The 20,960-nt window shown below is 31.0% G+C and overlaps 1 long non-coding RNA gene across 1 annotated transcript; it reads right to left on the reverse strand.

Annotated features, from left to right (window-relative positions):
- Window positions 1–4,291: 4,291 nt before the first annotated feature.
- LOC127717881 (uncharacterized) lies at window positions 4,292–15,199 on the reverse strand. Its single transcript, XR_007989453.1, has 6 exons — window positions 15,130–15,199; window positions 14,339–14,402; window positions 9,901–11,497; window positions 8,192–8,261; window positions 6,927–6,977; window positions 4,292–4,371 (listed from the first exon to the last, which is right to left on the reverse strand). It is a non-coding gene; the product is annotated as an uncharacterized LOC127717881 (long non-coding RNA).
- Window positions 15,200–20,960: the final 5,761 nt, after the last annotated feature.

Here is a 20,960-nt window from a genome sequence, read left to right on the forward strand (position 1 = left end):
TTTTAACCTTTATTCCTAAACTGTTAGGGCAATAACCCCAAATTCAATTCATACCCTCCTTTTGTGGTATGGGACCTTGTGGTTTTATTTCTTTGAGATCTATACACTTATACTCAAGTTATTGTCTGGAAAACATATGTCTACAGACCACAATGACCACATATCCACACCATTACAAAATGGCAAAAGTTTTGCAGTCTATAAAAACTTAAATGTTGACCACACTTCAAAAAAAGGCCATGGTCAGATGAATCTCAGCAGACAATCATATTCACATTACAATCATTCTGTACACCATACATTGTTGACCTAGAGAATCTGACCCAGAACAGACCAAATCATGGAACCTAAATGATGACCAAATGGTGCAGGATAAGCCACTCAAATTAACAAATTTTTCGTAAACCTTTTTCTTATCCCAATCCATGCAATGTGATACAAAATATATCTCTTCATGTGAGAAATAGATCACAGGCAATAACCATAAGAGAATTAATTGTCCTTATTACACATAAAAACCGTCAAATTAATTTGAAAACAAATAATGTACACATACCCTTAAAAATGGAATCAAGATAATGTTCATATGCCAGATTTAACCAGACCATAAGGCAACTGCATACAAGATATGGATTAACTCATTCTTCTTCAGTCTGGATTATGAAGTTTTATATCAGGAGCATCCACTGCTAGATCTGTATCCCTGTGTTTTGTATCTGATGAGCCTTTATATAAACTAGATCATTTTAGAATTCTAGATCTATTTAAAGACTTGGCAGCCAATCAGGTAATCAGCAAGTCCAATGAACATTTCTGTCATGTAATTCCTAAGTATCATTTGTGTCAAGTCTTGTTTAAACTTGCAAAGAAGTTTCTGTGACATTTAAAACTCAAAATATGATGTTGAAAGATACCAAAGAGATGGAAATATAAACTGTTGACACAGAGATATGTATTGCGTTTTTTGGTGGTATAATGCAAATGTTGAAATTAAATTGCAATATTTAAACTTGTTATCTATGCAATGAACCATGACTGACGGTTCAGGGCAAAATAAAAACACCATGGAAATGCTAATGCTTATAAAACTGCATACCCAACACCATTGACTTATCAATTGGTTCCCTGTTAAACTGTGAAAGTTTCAAAGTCCATGAACCATGATAAGAAAGTGGGACCAAATAATCTCTATGAAAATGAGACTTGCAAATGCCAATACAACTGCATACCAAATATCTGATATTAGTCACTCATCTTAAACTGATCTAATCACAAATCACATGTAAATAATGCAAAACATTCAGTCAATAAACCATGACTGAGGCTGGAGCTGAACAATCTCTATGGATCTGAGATTTGTCAATGCTTATACATCTGTATACCAAATATCATTGACATACCACTAATAGTTCCCTTTCAATTGACCTAATCACAAACTTATACATGTAAACTAATTAAAAGTTTTAAGTCGACCATGACTGAGGGAGAGAAGCAAAATAATCTCCTTAGAAATAAGATGTTTCAATGCTTATATAACTGCGTACCAAATACCATTGACCTACCACTAGTTGTTTTCTTTAACTTGAACTTATCACAATCAAATACATTGTTGAAGCTGCTGCTTATGGAAAAAGCATGCCCAAGTCTCGCAATAAATCAGCTGTGTGTTACAAAAATGTACCCATGACCATAGAAACCTCTTCCCCCTTTATTTGTCATTCAGACTCAAATAAAATATAAGATAGGTTTTCTCAATTAAATTTTTATTTACCTATTTATTTATATCATTATCATGCATCATAATATAAAATACCCAAATGAAACCAGACCCATTCTGCTCCATCAAGTGTGTACAAATACCAAAGAAATTGTAATAATAATAATGTTTTTAGTCCCTTTATAAGTAAAAGGAGGAAAAGGATCTGCATCATGGGTAAGGTATCATTGGTTAAATATTACAATTATACAAAATAACTGACAGCGCTGAGGATTCTTTTTAGTTTCTTGATACCAGTTCCCAGACTAGCTGTTTAAATAGAATTTAGAAAATCAATTCTGTTCTGAGATACATGTCTTAAATTTTAATATCCTTAGGTTTTAAAGGAATATTTTTTTTGCTCCCAATACTTTTAAATACCAAACTTAAAATAAATTTATATAATTCCATAAAATATATGAATCCTCAGTTTGTCAAATACGAAGAGCCATTTACAAATATAACAAGGAATACAATGGTAAATACTAAGATAAAAAATGCATAAAAATACATGAATCAAATTCATTTATGAGGTGTACTCAATTTATTTACTGGGTTATTTAAATAAACTAATATCGTGATCTGTGCAAAAATTATTAGATCACCAAGGAAAAAGTTAACTGCATTTCATTAAACATTTATAACCCCAAGCTCTTATATTGTATATAGTTTCTTTATAATTTCTCCCAATTTCTAACCAAAGTCAATTCTTTATATCCAAGTAGGATAGTTATTTAACAATACATGTATGATATATATATTTTTTTATTATTATTTTCTTGGAACCAGAACTTTTTGCCGAGGAAGTAATAAGTAATTATTTCATGTAAAATAAAAAGAGGAGATATGATTGCCAACGAGACAACTCTCCACCAGAGACCAAATGACATAGAATTTAACAACTATCAGTCACCTACAGCCTTCAACCATGAGCAAAACCCATACCATTAGTCCATATCCTTTAAGAAATGTGCCATAGTAAGCAAGTATATCATCTGTTTGCTCATCCGTCTACAACTTCCAATCACAATTAAAGGATTGAATTGTTTTTGTCTAAACTTTCAAATAATCTTCAGTATCTGTTGGCATTGTGTATATTTTTTTCACATCCAAAGGTTCCCCTTGAATCGAAGAATGGACTTTTCCATTTATAAAATTTTATTACTCATATTGAAGGATAGGTTGGTTCAGCTGATAAGAACATAGATTTAGTTAGAGCAAGATTCTGCATTTATAAATCTTGTAATTTGGTCAATCTTCAACGACCACTTCAATATTTATGTTCATTCATTTTTCTATTTTATCCACTAAGAAGAGTTAAAAGCATAATAAATGTCTGATCTCATTATGTAAATTTATATTTTGAATTGTATGTATAATCAAAATATATAAACTCAATCATACTAAGGCTTGGTATAACAAGATTTGACAGTAAAAACAAATAAAATCACATAAAAACCACTAAAATCAGATAAAATCAGATAAAACACAAATCTTGTTATAGCAAAGCCTTATAAAATTTACATTAAAGCTACAGTGGTAATATTTATCAGTGTGAACCCCAAATTTATTTTGAATTTAAGTCATTAAAATTTTGTCATAATGAGATCCAACTACTAAAAACATGATTAAAAACAAATATATTTGAACCAACCTATCCTTCACATGATAAAATGGTGGTATGAGAAGCTTCTTTCCCTTTTTTTTCAAATACTTAGGATCGAGGTCCATTCATTACAATTGAGAATCCCAAAATTTCATTATAATAAAATAAAATACACACAGCCATTAGATACAGAAGATAATCTGAAAGTTTAAATGAAAACCTTCCAATAGTTTATAAGCTGTGGATGACTCAAGCCTCAAAAATCAAACATTAAAATATAAATAATCATAAATGAGAAAAAATATAGAAATCTCAGTGACAATCACACAAAAATGAGAAAATATGACAAACTGCAAAAACTATGTAATTATTTTCACTTGAGTGGTCTCAGATGCTGAATAATGCATTTATAATATATATCAAAACCAATAAATAAAACTGACAGCCATTAATTTGTATGAATGTAAAGAATGCAGAGTCAAAACAAACCATCTGACTAAACATTTTTATTTCTAGTTCATATTGCACCAAAAACTCAGTACTTAAATTGTTTAATAGGGGATTAATGTTTTATTCCCTTTTAGTGTTTGGCCATCAAAGTCCTACTTAATAGATTTCTAACCAGAAAAAAATCATTTCACAAAGGACTTATAATTCTTAACCAGTGTACATAACTTAAAAAATATATGTAAACTGAAGCAAGTCTTATGGGTATCTTGTGAAACCATACATCATACCTTTGGGACCTCTCAAATAACAATAATTTCACAGTTTTTTTTTTATATTTCTTCAATCACAAAACAATAATTGAATGCAAGAAAAAATAATGAAATAAATATTTATAATTTGAATAATAAAGCATTAAAAATTAATTGCATTTATAATTCATTCTGCTTATAAGACAAATATCTGCTGATTTTTTTACAAAAAACAGTTCATCTAATGGTTTGCAGGATTGTAGTCTGAGGATTTTACCATACAAGGAAGGCAGCAACAGCAACTCTTTCGACTGAAAAAGAAACAAAGTTAAATTTCAATTGTTGATTCTTAATTTTAAAATAATCTAACGGGAATAAAGAAACAGACATCAGTGTATGTTAAACAATTTGTTTATTACTTATATTGATTACTCAAAAATATATAGTATCAAAAATATCTGATTTTATTGTTATCTCCCCTTCATATATCTGGCCCGAGAACACAGTTATTTCGTAGTGCATTTCTTTTAGACAATAAATTCAAATTAAAAAAATCGCACCTGCTCTATCTCAAAAATATTTTTACAGTGTAGTGTACTACTATTGATACAAATAATATCAAAATTATAGAAACTTCTACCAGCTCTAACTCAAAATATTGACAATTCTGTGTTAAGGGGGGCTAAAATTCAGTTTGACAGCTTCAGACATTCTAATTTTTGACCTTTTTTAACTGGACCAAATCACTACTTAACATAAAGATTCAGCACCCAAATTTTTTTAACATGTAATTTCATCCCCTTACTTAATATTTCATGCATAAAATATCAAGAAATAAATTGGGAAAGTGTATCAAAAAAAAATGCAAGTTATACACTGTTCACACTAGGGACTATATTCGTAGACAACGAAAACCAAAGGACGATAACTGTGTCCTTGGACCTAATAGGATAGAAAGACTTGACCAATTTTAATAAAACTTTGCATGACCTAAGCTTAGGCAATTATAAGATAGTTGGCCAAGTTTCATGGCCATAGGATATATATTATAGAAACTAGGGCCATTTTAATATTGAAATTTGGATGTTTATTTTTGACGTTTAAATCAAATATTTTCAACTGTCAAGATTTTGGCCTAAAAAATTTAAATATTGCAAAAATTTGCTTTTTAAATACTCTTGAATTTAATATAATAAGTTTTAAAAGCAACGGAACACTCACTTGATTTATCAGATTTATTACAGTTATTCAAAAGTCAAATTTATATGAGCCTGTGCCTGAAAATAGAGATTTTCGAATTAAGGGAAGCATTACATAAACATGCATTTTTTTCAACCAATTTGAAGTTTTTGAAGTTTTTTAACCAAACATTATTCTTCAATATATATTAAATGTACTTTGAATGTAAAGAAAAGTTACAAAAAGCATACCACATGAGTATAAAATGGTCTTAGGCCATGTAAGACTGAGAATTATTTAGAGTCGATTTAGGCCGTAGCCCATATTTACATATTAAAATGCACACAGAGGCTATAAGAAATTGAAATTTGTTACTTTTTGCTCATTTCTATGCTAAGATGTCATGATACAAGAAGTCTAATTGCAAAAGGACTCCTGAATTCAACTTTTTTTTGCAGACAGTATGGTCTGATGACCAGTTTTTCATTTTTCAATGGAAAACTTGCATGTAGTTTAGTCTCATTTGGCATATATTTGAACCACTTACTATCCTAAAGAAGAAAATTATGGTAGCATATGAAACGAATAGGGTGTACTGATCATTGTAAAGTGTTTTTTTACAGATTTAGTGATATATTTGTGATGGACTACAGATTTTATGTACAAAGCTCTTCACATTTCACATACATCAAACAGGCCGTTTAACCAGGGACATAAATACAAATATTCTGCACATTTTTTCTGTGATAATCTAATTTTCTCTAGATTCCGAGTTCACAAATGGTTAATTAAATTTGATTTAAGCATAGAAACACAAATATCAGGAACATAAAAAGCTGTCAGATAGAAAGTCAGCATGGCTCTTAGGCATAAAATGGAAACTGCTTTAAAATGCTTATTTTAGCCGTATAATGCTGAAATGGGACATTTTAACAGAATTTCTGTCAAACAAAGATGTAAATCCTTTACTTTTATTGAGTTTGACAAATTGAAACCAGCAAACCATTCAGGAAAGTTGCCAAAGTACAGAATCTACATTTACAGAATTCATCTCTTAGGCCCGAGAACACAGTTATTTCGTAGTGCATTTCTTTTAGACAATAAATTCAAATTAAAAAAATCGCACCTGCTCTATCTCAAAAATATTTTTACAGTGTAGTGTACTACTATTGATACAAATAATATCAAAATTATAGAAACTTCTACCAGCTCTAACTCAAAATATTGACAATTCTGTGTTAAGGGGGGCTAAAATTCAGTTTGACAGCTTCAGACATTCTAATTTTTGACCTTTTTTAACTGGACCAAATCACTACTTAACATAAAGATTCAGCACCCAAATTTTTTTAACATGTAATTTCATCCCCTTACTTAATATTTCATGCATAAAATATCAAGAAATAAATTGGGAAAGTGTATCAAAAAAAAATGCAAGTTATACACTGTTCACACTAGGGACTATATTCGTAGACAACGAAAACCAAAGGACGATAACTGTGTCCTTGGACCATCTTCTCCAGATCTAGTATCTGCTTTAAAGGGTACATTATTTTAAAATGAAAAGTTGAATACTGATTTTTTTTAATTGTAAATTAAAAAAAAATATATATATTGAAATCTATTTAGTGACATTCCATCACACTATAACAAACACATTAAAGTTGTATGTTGATGAATAAGTTCTCACCTTATAATAGCTTTATCCCAGCAAGTAACCCAATGGAAATCTGATGCTAACCTGGAATATAAAAGTAGTCAGTTATACTAAACTTTCCTAAAAATTTTTATTACACATGTACTAAATTTAAAATTGCACTAGGATAACAAACTAGAGGCTCTGAAGAGCCTGTGTCGCTCACCTGTATTTACTGATGCCTTGGAAATCACGTAAAATAAGGTTAAAATCATAGTTAATAGTATTGGATATTAGCTATTATAATGATATCTAAGATAATAACAAAAAACTGCAAAATTTTTGTAAAATTACTAACTCAGGGGCAGCAACCCAACAACGGGTTGTCGGATTCGTCTGAAAATTTCAAGGCAGATAAATCTAAATCTGATGAACATTTTTGCCACACCTGTCAGATTTGTTCTAAATGCTTTAGTTTCAGAGATATAAACCAAAAACTGCATTTTACCCCTATGTTCTATTTTTAACCAAGTCGGCCATTGGACAAATTTTTGAAACTAGATACCCTAATAATGATTATAGCCAAGTATGGTTAAATTTGTCTCAGTAGTTTCAGAGAAGAAGATTTTTGTAAAAGATTACAAAAACTTACAAAAAATTGTTAAAATTTGACTATTAAGGGTAATAACTCCTAAAGGGGTCGACTGACAATTTTGGTCATGACAACTTATTTGTAGATCTTACTTTGCTGAACATTATTGCTGTTTACAGTTTATCTCTATCTATAATAATATTCAAGATAATAACCAAAAACTGCAAAATTTCCTTAAAATTACCAATTCAGGGGCAGCAACCCAACAATGATAATCAGTTTTACCCTATGTCAGATTTACTCTAAATGCTTTGGTTTCAGAGATATAAGCCAAAATCTTTATTTTACCCCTATGTTCTATTTTTAGCCATTGCGGCCATCTTGGTTGGTTGGCGGGGTCATCGGACACATTTTTTAAACTAGATACCCTAATGATGATTGTGGCCAAGTTTGGTTAAATTTGGCCCAGTGGTTTTAGAGAAGATTTTTGTAAAAAGCTAACGACGACGACGACGCCAAGTGATGAGAAAAGCTCACTTGGCCCTTCAGCCAGGTGAGCTTAAAATCATGGAAAAATATTTGGTATTCTGAATTATAAACTCTTTTCATATTTACCAAAAAAATTCAACCGGTATCTCATCAGTGTAAAATTATTTTTTTGGTACTAAAGAACCTTATGAAATTGATTTCAAATATTACATTACTAAAAAGATGCTTGATTACCTACCAACATGTTAACAATTTCAGACATCCAAGTCTTACTCCCAACACCATGAAAACATCATCATTATAACAACCTAAATATAAAAAAAATGTAAAAATAATTACTTGTTTTACAGATCAGTCTATCTCTAAGAAGACTAACAAAATAATGCTGTTTCATTTATTAAAACCTGTTATACATTATCATCTTCACTATATAAACTTTAAACTGCTAGAGATAGATTTTGATTTGTTGTGTTTTTAACGCAACTTTAAACACCGCTTTTGGGCTATTTCGTGGCGGCCAGTTTTTATTAGTGGAGGAAGCCGGAGTGCCCAGAGAAAACCACCGACCTTCAATAGGAAGCTAGAGATAGAAATTGACCTTGTGCAAGTGCACGTATATGTATAAGACAATGATTTTGGAATATTCAATTACAAAATCGGATGGTTTTGTTCTCTTTTGATGGTTCTTAAAATCATTTTCAAAACAGCGTAGACAACCCCAATACTTATGTTGGTAATAATACTAACTCAATTACTGTAAATTCAGAAACTATTGCAATGTTTTTATTATTGCCAAAAATGCAACATGGTTGTATTGGCAATAATTTAAACTAGCATTGAAATTTTTTATATGAATTAAACAGGATTTTTTCTCAATATCGTAAAAATTAAAATTGCATTTTAGTCTAAAATTACAAAATCGCAATTAATGAATGGTTATTTATTTTGAATTTATTGAAGTATAAAATTAATTTTTGACTCTTCACATTGAATAATCCGCGAAGTGGATTATGTAAAATGTGAAGAGTCCAAAATTTTTATGGTTCAATAAATTCAAAATAAATTATAGCCATTCATTATAAATAAATTTCTATCAAACATAAGGCTCAAAGAACTTTTTATATTATTTATATTAACCATAACAACGTACACTGATGTTGGCGTATGAATATACAACGTCAGAGTGGGCGTCTCCCCATAAAAATTGACAACATTGAAAATAAAAGAAATATTTTTAACCATTTTTAACCAATCAGAAGACAGTAAATACACCAAATTTATTTATTAATAATTGCACGCAATAATTTCTAAATTTACAGTACCTTTAACTTGTTTGCCATTGGCTATCAATAACAGTGATTTTACGCTCACTCAGTCTGTCAGAGGCCTTCCAACAGGGATTTAAATAGAATAAAAGAGCAAAGTACATGTAGGCACATGCAAGAGAAGAAAAAAAGAAAATAATTATTCAACATTTAAATCAACACACAAGGTTCAGTCCTCTGCTAGTAATTCGTACTATTTGATGTAGGCATTTAGAACCTTTGGCAACCCCAGTTTAAATGTCTATAACACATTCAATGTGACAAGTGGGCGTTACAGACAAACTTTCACCATATCTGACCCAGTCGATAGATAACATAAGAGCGCCAAGAAATCGTCTTGCCCACGCTTTTATGAAAATGATTCTATATCAATTCAATATTCAAACAGTTACAGACTTTGCATAAAAATTTGTTCGACCCAAATAAGTTTACAAATTCATTGATAATAACTTGCATACAGTTGGTTTCTATCCAACACAGCTCACTCGATACCAGACAGAAAACAAATGTAAGACTAGATACTCTAAAAATCAAACACTGATAGAAAAGAACCCTTAAAAAATAATGTTTAATGCCTACATATATATTATTACCATAAAATTTGTGGAATATATAAACTTACCACATATTTTTCATGGTAAAGCCTCCGACTTGGTGAAGATTAAATTGACCATCTCCCTTAGAGCTGCTCTCCCGGCTGACAAGGTGCCTCTCCTCATCATCTTAACATCTTTTTTTTTTAAATATAGTTTTATACATTAAATATATCAGATGCATTTCCAATAAATCCCCTTTCTTGAAAATTTCAGCAAATCAATTGTTAATGACCCAAGATTTCTCCCACCCTGCATACTTATTATCTAGAGCTCTGCTTACATTTATTTATTTTTATTACAGAGCTCTAAATAATAGTCAATATTAGCTAGTATACATCTGATATTAAAAAAAAATGTACAAACATGAATATCCAAGTAGATGAAAATCCTAACATTGAGGGAATTTAAAGTATGTGGAGTTAAACAGGGGTATAATAAATTTACTACTTTTGACCCAAATTTCACCCTGTTCTGACTCCACATCCTTGTTATATTAAACAAAATAAATAAAATAGTACCATTAAAATTAAAAAATAGATTGATAACAAAAATCTAACACATTTCAATAAAATATTTTGTACTGATCAACTTGTATGGTGGCAGAGTGGTCCTATAAGTAGTTCAACTACTGTATCACTAGCCTGTCAACACTGAGAACCCGCACATGAAATGTGTAACTTTATTCTTAATTTGACTAAGGTTTGCCTGTTTCCCTGATGAAGGTGATGTTTTCACCAGGCACTCTGGTTGTCTCCACAAATAAAAATTTACAGCCAAAATTATAGTAAATCATGTAAAAGTGGTGTTTAACACCAAAAATCAACCAATCCAATTTCAACAAGATGTTCTTCAACTATGCCTTTTGTAAAATTATTCTTTAAAAAATATCACCTTGGTTACAAACCAAAATCAGCTAAAAATGACAAAAAAAGTGCAAAAAATATATTTCTAACTTCTTAACTTCGTAAATTCCTCTGCATTAGAGCACCCTTGTCACATATCTTAAAGATATTAAAATTAACATGAAAGAAAAGGTTGTAAGGGGATATATTTACTGCAGACCATTATTCATCTTTTTAGTTTACACTAGATGTGTATGTGCTATGGTAAGGTATTTTGAAACGTTGCTAAAAAAAAACAAAAATAATTAAAAATTTTTGCTAAGAAATTTAGTGGGAATATTCACATCGGCAGATTTAATTGCATTAACTACATGTATAAAGTAACTTGTAAAATTTGAAAGTATCTCAAATCCTAAAATAACAAAAAGATGGCAAAAATATATACATTACAATTTGCAAAAAAACAATACATTTCAATAATTGAACATTTTTTTTTCTTTTTTCTTTCTTTTTCTTTTAGATTATCCATTCTTAAACTGCTGGAAGTGTTTTGACTAGACATGAGTATAAACGGATAATAGAAAGAATTTTTGATAAGTCAAATACAAGTTAACCTATAACTTCCAATCTTGTTGAAAATGGAGAATCTTTACATATTTTTTTTTTTTTTTTTTTGTAAAAAAATTATAAACATTTTCTCAAGCATACACAAATATAGTCTGAATTACATTCTTTACTGTTGCAGTTATATCACACAACCATTTTATGCAGCCACAGTTATCTGAAAAAGAAATATACATTACTCATGAACATTGAAATAATATTTAATGCAAAACCATTATAACAAGAAATGATTGTAACAGGATGCTGTTACGAAGTCTCCCAAACAAAGCTCCCATAATTCGTAATTCCCAGGGTCGCCTGACATTGGAAAAAGTCCAGTGAAAATTGGTTTGGTCCAGTAAAGTTATATGCATTAGTGATGCCTGGGGACTAATCCTGTATATCATTCAAATCATCTTGGCATGACAAACCAGAATATATATGGTTTAGGGGTGGGGATCTCAACCATTTACAAGATATTAGAACATTGGGGGTGAGGGGAACCCCTGGGGACTGCCCTATACATCATTCAAATGTTCGAGACATGACAAACAGGAATATATATGGTTTAGGGGTGGGGATCTCGACCATTTACAAGATATTAGAACATTGGGGGTGGGGGGAACCCCTGGGGACTGACCGTATACGTCATTCAAATGTTCGAGACATGATGAACAGGAATATATATGGTTTAGGGGTGGGGATCTCGACCGTTTACAAGATATTAGAACTTTCTCAAATGGCAGGGGGTCGGGATGACCCCTGGGGACTAACCCTGTATATCATTCAAACCATCTTGGTATGACAAACCAGAATATATATGGTTTAGGGGTTGGGATCTTGACCACTTACAAGATATTAGAACTTTCTTAAATGCCAAGGGGTGGGTGTGACCCCTTGGGACTAACCCTGTATATCATTTGATGTGCTTTATCATGACTAACCAGAATATATATGGTTTAGGGGTGAGGATCTCGACCATTTACAAGATATTAGAACTTTCTCAAATGGCAGGGGGTGGGGATGATCCCTGGGGACTAACCCTGTATATCATTTAAATCATCTTAGCATGACAAACCAGAATATATATGGTTTAGGGGTGGGGATCTTGACCACTTACAAGATATTAGAACATTCTTAAATGGCAGGGGTAGGGGGTGAACCCTGGGGACTAACCCTGTATATCATTTGATGTGCTTTATCATGACAAACCAGAATATATATGGTTTAGGGGTGGGGATCTCGACCATTTACAAGATATTAGAACTTTCTCAAATGGCAGGGGGTCAGGGTGACCCCTGGGGACTAACCCTGTATATCATTTGATGTGTTTTATCATGACAAACCAGAATATATATGGTTTAGGGGTGGGGATCTTGACCATTTACAAGATATTAGAACTTTCTTAAATGGCAGGGGGTGGGGGTGACCCCTGGGGACTAACCCTGTATATCATTCAAACCATCTTCGCATGACAAACCAGAATATATTTGGTTTAGGGGTGGGGATCTTGACCATTTTCAAGATATAAGAACTTTCTTAAATGGCAGGGGGTGGGGTGACCCCTGGAGACTAACCCTGTATTTCATTTGATGTGCTTTATCATGACAAACCAGAATATATATGGTTTAGGGGTGGGGATCTCGACCATTTACAAGATATTAGAACTTTCTTAAATGGCAGGGGGTGGGGGTGACCCCTGGGGACTAACCCTGTATATCATTCAAACCATCTTAGCATGACAAACCAGAATATATATGGTTTAGGGGTGGGGATCTCGACCATTTACAAGATATTAGAACTTTCTTAAATGGCAGGGGGTGGGGGTGACCCCTGGAGACTAACCCTGTATTTCATTTGATGCGCTTTATCATGACAAACCAGAATATATATGGTTTAGGGGTGGGGATCTTGACCATTTACAAGATATTAGAACTTTCTTAAATGGCAGGGGGTGGGGGTGACCCCTGGGGACTAACCCTGTATATCATTCAAACCATCATATATATGGTTTAGGGGTGGGGATCTCGACCATTTACAAGATATTAGAACTTTCTTAAATGGCAGGGGGTGGGGGTGACCCCTGGGGACTAACCCTGTATATCATATAATGTGCTTTATCATTTAGAACAATTTCAATTAAAAAGATTGTATCTATCACAAACGGTTTTCAATTTATAATCATTTGAAAATTTTAAAAAATAAAATCCCATAGGGTTCTATAGTAAAACCCTCCTTTCTTTTTGCCCCTCAAAGTACCCCTTTATAAACCCCATTGCACAAACAAAACCCTGATTGCACCACTAGACATATTGTGAAACCTTAAGTTAATCTGACAAGCGGTTTTGGAGAACGGGTGCGGAAAAGTTCAAATTTAAAAGCGGCAGAAGAAGAAGAAGAAGAAGAAAAGGGAGACTTAATTAACTGAGCATTACAATTATAATGTATATATAGAACATTTCTTTTTCTTTGTTATAAAGTGATTTGTTGACATAAATTTTAAAGTACCAGTATTTCTTAGCAATAAAAGGATGAAAAACAAGTCATTGGCTGATGTCTTGACAAATATCTTTTTAACATTGTTTTATATAGCTATATATAGTATATCAGGCTATTAACATACTTGATTGAATTTTTTAACATTTAGTCATGTTGAACCTTTATAGCTAACTATACAATATAGGTTTTGCTCATTGTTGAAGGCATAGGGCGACATTTAGTTGCATCCACATCATTTGGTCTCTGGTTGATAGCTGTCTCATTGGCATACATACCACACTTACATATTTTCATATATGGGGACAACTATAGATAACAAATAAAATGAAATCCCAAGATTTCGCATTATACATTATACTTTTTGACTTCCCTTTTATATCTTTATATCTCCTAAATTGTTTATTCAACTATAAGTAAAGAAGACACTAATATGTAAGATTTACATCTGTGCCTAACAAAAATCTTGGGCTTTAAAATGCTCTTGGATGAAAAGTTCATAAATCTATGTATTGATTCTTACCATAAAAGTCAGCTCCAATGCCCACTCCCAGCTTCAATCCTTACAGACAAGCTGTGATGCTAACCTGAAATATAAAATGATAATTCATTAATAAAACCCTGCAACTCGGAAACGTAACATCTAAAATTTATAAAAATCGAAAGGGAGCTCATGTCAATAGATATAAACAATTCACCACAATTTCTTGCAAGTTGGTGAAAGCATTCTTGAGTTATTGTCCGAAAACTGGAAAACCCCCCCTTTTTTTAATGAAAAAAAACCCATAACTCGGAGACGTAAAATCTAAAATTTATAAAAAACGAAAGGGAGCTCACGTCAATAGATATAAACAATTCAATTATGCAAATTGGTTAAAGCGTTTTTGAGTTAATGTCCAACATGTTGACGACGGACAGACAGACAGACGGACGAACAACGGTATACCATAATACGTCCCATAAACGGGCGTATAATAACTGTTTAAAAGGTTCTTTGTTGGTATTATGTATGTATATTGAATAGATTGAATGATTGGTAGTTGGTTGCTTAAGGTCCAGTGGCAAATCATTAAATAGAAATAGTCTTAAAATGTGTTATATATGTCAAGAACATATGGATGAGACAGCAATCCAACAAGCCAACACATTTTTATGTAAACAATTCAGATCCTAAACTTTACTCTTATTTGGTTACAGATATAATAAGAGTAGATTCCTGTAAAAAATCTTTTAAGCGTTCAAATCTTGTTTTTCCATAAAATATTTACAATACATTTGAGTTTTCCAAAACAGGACTAACATACTGGTACATACCTTTGTATTAGCTGTATTAGACCACCAAGTCTTATTCCCACACCATGAAAACTTTTCTCAGAAAGAACCTGAAATGAAATTATAATCAACACATTATACATTTTGTAAATCAATTTATGTGTTACCGATAACCTAAAATTTACTAAATATTGTTCTGATTTCTTATTGCAGGTAGAAAATTGTATAAAATCATTTTTTTTTTAAATCATTATAAAAGTTAGAAAAGTAAAAAAACGTCAGATTTAATTTTTAAATGCACAAAAAATATCTGAATATTTTACAAAGTTCTCTCCCATTGAATGCAAAATCGTGTTTTAAATTGTACTGGTCTTTTCTTGGTTTAATGACTATTTTTAGGATTTACTATTGATATTTTAATAGAAAATCTTGTTCATGTATCTTGTATCTTTTAATACTAAACTGGTAAATTAATTCATCAATGGTGTTTTAAATGCAATGAAGGGTCTGTTATCTTAAAAGATCTGGCTAAAATAAACTTGCCTTTTCTATTATCATGGTAAAGAGTCAGACTTGGTTGAAGATTTAATTGACCACCTTCCTAAGAGCTGCTATCCTGGCTGACAAGGACTGGTTCTTCTCAATATCTTATTGTCAATCTATGTTGTGTCCATTTGTTTTTAGAAAATAAGGTAACATACATAAAAAATATCAGATGCACTTTCAATTAATACACGTAATTATTTTAAGTGACACATAATTTTTCCCACCCTAAATTTCTATTATCTAGAAAACATCTGATACGTAAAAAAGTGCATAAATATGAGTATTCAAGTAAATAAAAATCTAACATTGAGGGAATTTCAAGTATTTGAAGTTAAACACAGTATAATAAATTACCTCCCTTTGACCTAAATTTCACCCTGTTAGAACTCCACATCTTTGTTATATATAACAAAAAAACATAAATAGTATACCGGTAATCAAAATAAAAAAATAATTAAATTACAAAAATTCAACACATTTCAATAACATATTTAGTGCGGATGGAGTAATCAGGTGGCTGAATGGTCAAAGTAGTTCAACTACTGTATCACTAGCCTGTCAACACTCTGAACCCTCACATTGTAGGTGTGTTTAACGTCAATCTTAATTTACTAGAGTTGCCAGTTTCTCTGTTGAAGGGGATGTTTTCACCAGGCTGTCTCCACAAATAAAAACTGGCAGCCAAGATATAGCAAGTCATGCTGAAAGTGGTGTTAAATACCAAAAATCAATCAATCTACTTTCATCAAGATATTCTTTAACTATGCTTCTTGTAAAATATTCTTAAAATAATATACCCTTTGTTATAAACTCAGCTAAACTAATGACACAAAGGTGAAAAAATGTATTACAATTTGCAAAAATAAAAAACATTTCAATAATTGAACATTTTTTTCTTTTTCTTTTTTTCTTTTTTTTTTCTTTTTTTTAGATTCTCCATTCTTAAACTACTGGAAGTGTTTTGCCTAGACATGAGTATGAACAGAAAATAGAAAGTAATTTTTGAAATTTCAAAGACAGTATTAACCTACAACTTCCAATCTTGTTGAAAATGGAGAACCTGTACATATTTTTTTTTTCTTTTTGTAAAAACTATAAAATTTTCTCAAACATACACAAAAATAGTCTGAATTACATTCTTGACTGTTACAGTAAAATCACATAGCCCTTTTATGCAGCCACCAGAGTTACCTGAAAAAGAAATATACAGGATTAAATGTAATTGTCAAAATCTGAAAATTGAAACAATATCAAATGCAAAATAATAAATAACTGGTCATTATAATCATGATTCATAAAACCTTTCTCTTACTTTGTTTAAAAGTGATTTGCTGATATATGTTTTGAACTTCCAGTTTTTATTAGCAGAAAAGGATGAAAAACAAGTCAATGGTAGATGTCTAACATATTTCTTTTTTTACGTATTGTTTTTTTTTGTATTGGTTCTTACCATAAAAGTCAGCTCAAATGCCCACTCCCAGCTTCAATCTTTACAGACAAGCTGTGATGCTAACCTGAAAAATAAAATGATTAGTCATTCAAGATTGTTTAAAAGGATCATTTTTGATATACTGTATGTTTTCCAAAACAGGACTAACATACTGGTACATACCTTCGTATTAGCTGTATTAGACCACCAAGTCTTATTCCCACACCATGAAAACATATCACAGAAGAACCTAAAAAGAATTAAAAAAGACACATTATTATATTTTACAAATCCATTTCTCTATAAATATGAAGTCACTATGTAATGTTCTGATTTCTTACAAAATGTACACAATAGTATCAACACATGTTTGTAAGATAAACTGTTGACAGAGATGTCTTGCCTAGCAGCAGAAAATGAAAAACATCTGATGATTAGCAACATTGCTAATTAATTCGATAATTTGTTAGCAATGCAAATAAATACAAAATGTCATTGATCTATAGCAAGGAGTAACTATTAACCTGACTAAACAGAAAATTTGACATAATAATAATAAAACAAGTCAAAGGTTTTTGTTTGGAATTTAACTGCACAAAAGTGATGTGCAAATTTAACAGTTATATCCCATTGAAAGAACAAATCTTGATGTTAATTGTACTTGTCTCCCCTTGAAGTTTTAAATATTTTGATCGAAAATCTTGTTCAAGAAAATGGTAACTTAAATTATAAAACTTATTAAAATTAATACATCAATGGTGTTTTGCATGCAGAAGATCAGAAGGGTGCTGGCGTGTTGTCTAAATATGCACTTCTTGTCGAATATTTCTAGAAAATGTATACAAATATTTGGCTTAAATAAACTTGCCTTCTTAATTTCTTGGTAAAGCCTCAGACTTGGTTGAAGATTTATTTGACCATCTTCCTTGGAGCTGCTATCCTGGCTGCTTTCAAAGGTTTTCCATCATAGTTTTTTATGCTAATCAGTCCACTGAATCCATTTTATCTAAGTAATGAAATGTCCTTTCCATTGTACATTATAAAATGTACAATAGTCACCAGAATGTTCCAAGGCATCTCACATTATTTTTCCAATCATGGAAACTGAAGAAATTCTCAATTTAAAATACAAATAATTTATTAAATTTATTTAAGGAGTACTGTAAAAATACCAGACATGCTTTTAAACAGGTAACTTGTATTTTGATAATTTACGAAATGTATTCTGTACCCCACAATTTCTTCCACTCATTAAAAGTATATTTTAGAACTATGTTTACATTTTTTTTTATTTACAGCTAGAGCTCTAGATAATAGCTTTTATATAAGTTACCAGACATCTGATATGAAAAAACTTATACAAATGTAAGAAAAAAAGTACAGTGTAGTAATAGTATAATAAACACATATAAATCAACATTTTTTTAAATATTTTGAAGCAAAGTTTAATAAAAAATATCTCATTTTCAAGGTTTACTACTCATGTACATAGTAGTCATGTATAGTCCCAAAATTTGTAAAAGCCTCTATAAATTTGCAAACTCTCTGTGAATTCCAAAAGATATGGGTTAAAAACTATTTAATTTACCTTTGATGAAAAATTACTTAGTTCCCAAATCAGGAAAAAAATTATCAAACAATTCCATAGTACCAAGTGGACAACTTAAATATTTGTACAATCATTGTGTGAAGTTAAAAAGATTGAGATTAAAAACTGCAGGAGTTGATTACACAAAATCAGTACCATCTTTGAAAATTTTGGAAAACAATCATCAAGATCAGAATTAAGGGAAAAATGGGGGGAAATTCCTCAAACAATTTCATATAAGCAGCTACACAACTTCAAATTGTACGCAATTATTCTGTGAAGTTTCAGTGGTACAAGAAAAAGAAGCTGAAATGAAAAAATACAAATATGATGCAAAATGATATTACATATATCAAGTATGAAATCTTTAGATTTAATAAAAAAATTTAGAAAGAAAAAATTAAGAACTCAAAAGAAATGATATAAATACTGATTCTTTATAATAAAAATTAATTTCAGTACTTTATAATTTAAATATATTTCAAAACTCAAATGGCACGTAATACTTCAATAAAATAGATTTTTACTTTTTACTTTAGTTTTATACTTGAAAGAAAAATAGTAGCAAAATTTACAATTGAAAAAGTAAAATTTTTTGTTCCCAGATAATTTATGATAGCATTTTTGATTGGTTATATCAAAATTTGTTTACTTCCAATGACTTTTGTCAGAAAAAAAGGAAAATCACTGATATCTTGATAATAATGGACTGAGGCAAGGTTACTGCACTCTCCGGAATCATTGGTTCCTTAAATGGATAAGAACCAGAAGCAGCCAATATACAGACTTACAGGAATCAGCTCTTTTTTGCTACCGGGAAAAGAAAACAGATTACCAGTTAAATCTAAAATAGTCTGGTTATCTTTAACTTTTTTAGTGATTAAATCCCAAAAGTCTGAAACATGGTCTAATGTAAATCTAAAACTGCTTGGTTAACAGAACTGATTGTATGCTATCGCTCAGGCAAAAATAATCACGTATATATGCCTACCCATGTTAAAACTACAATAAAGTATAGCTTGCAACAATTATTTCTTAATTATTATGGACTAATGGAAAACTCCTTAGAACTAATGAGGCTAAAGTTGGATCTCTGTTAAAGAGTCAAGCTCTTAGATTACTCTTTGTCTGGCCATGAGTTTCAAAAAGGATCCAATGAAGAATAGCTGCAGTCAGTTATTGATAATTGGGTTTTACTTATTTTATTTTTTTAAAGTATTTTATGATGGCAACTGAGTGAGGGCTTCCAAAATTATTTTTAGCCAGCCGGACATTTTATATATTATCCCGATTTTAATCCCTTAAGACTAAATAAACAAAAGGCAATTATGGTAATCATTTGCCGAGTTGGCCATCCCAATGATTGACATTAAAAAAAAACAATATTAAACTTTCTTTGATTCAAATTCGAAGTTCTGACGTAAACTGTTAAATTGGCAGTGCATCATTCGAAGTGTGCAACATCAGTGTACTTATATCTGCCTTACTCTTTATTTGTGCAAAATAACTTTGTCAAAAACTTTACTTTCGTTTTTAAATCTTATACCGGATATTGTCTTGACAATGGTAAAACATGGACCAGAGACGGATACGTAAATTCCGTGTACGTTTGCAAAGCATGAATGAGTGTAAGTAGCTCTTTCTACGTTATTTCTTCAAGAAAATATTCGAAATAAACGTGAGATAAAGGTATCAATGACAATTTAAGCATTTTTTGAAGAAATCAGGATGCATAATTAAATTCCACACCTGCGCACATGCGCACACATGTATTACTTCAAACAGAGACATGTCTCTGGTTCAAACAATGTGGTTATGACGATTTTTCATTTTCACCTTTTTAATTTTTTTATCAAATCATATTTGTAAACGTATTTCTAATAATTTAAATCTTTTTGACTAAATTAATTAGATGCAAACCGTTGAAATGTAAGAAAATAACTTTGAATAGACCGATCAATGTCCGGTTCAAAATAGTTTACCTGTCACCCGAACAGGTAAATTTCAGCTGTTCCAAAACTAATTAGAATGAGAAGGTATTAAAGTAGGGGTTGTTTTGATAGTACTTAATGATCATGTCACTTTTATGACCAGAAATGTGTGGTTGTTAAAGGCAAACAGTTGGGTCAAAAAGATCGAGAATTATGTTAAAATGACCGTCTCCTAAGAAAGCCTTGAAAACTAAAAAGTAGATGACCGTTTCATGCTTTGCCCAGCTGGACTTTTACCGGACATTATACAAATGTCTGGAATAAATGACCGTTTTGGAAGCCTTGGATGGCAAGTGCTTTACCTATATGGTAATTACCA

This window comes from Mytilus californianus, unplaced genomic scaffold, assembly GCF_021869535.1.
Source record: "Mytilus californianus isolate M0D057914Y unplaced genomic scaffold, xbMytCali1.0.p SCAF_10, whole genome shotgun sequence".
NCBI lineage: Eukaryota > Metazoa > Mollusca > Bivalvia > Mytilida > Mytilidae > Mytilus > Mytilus californianus.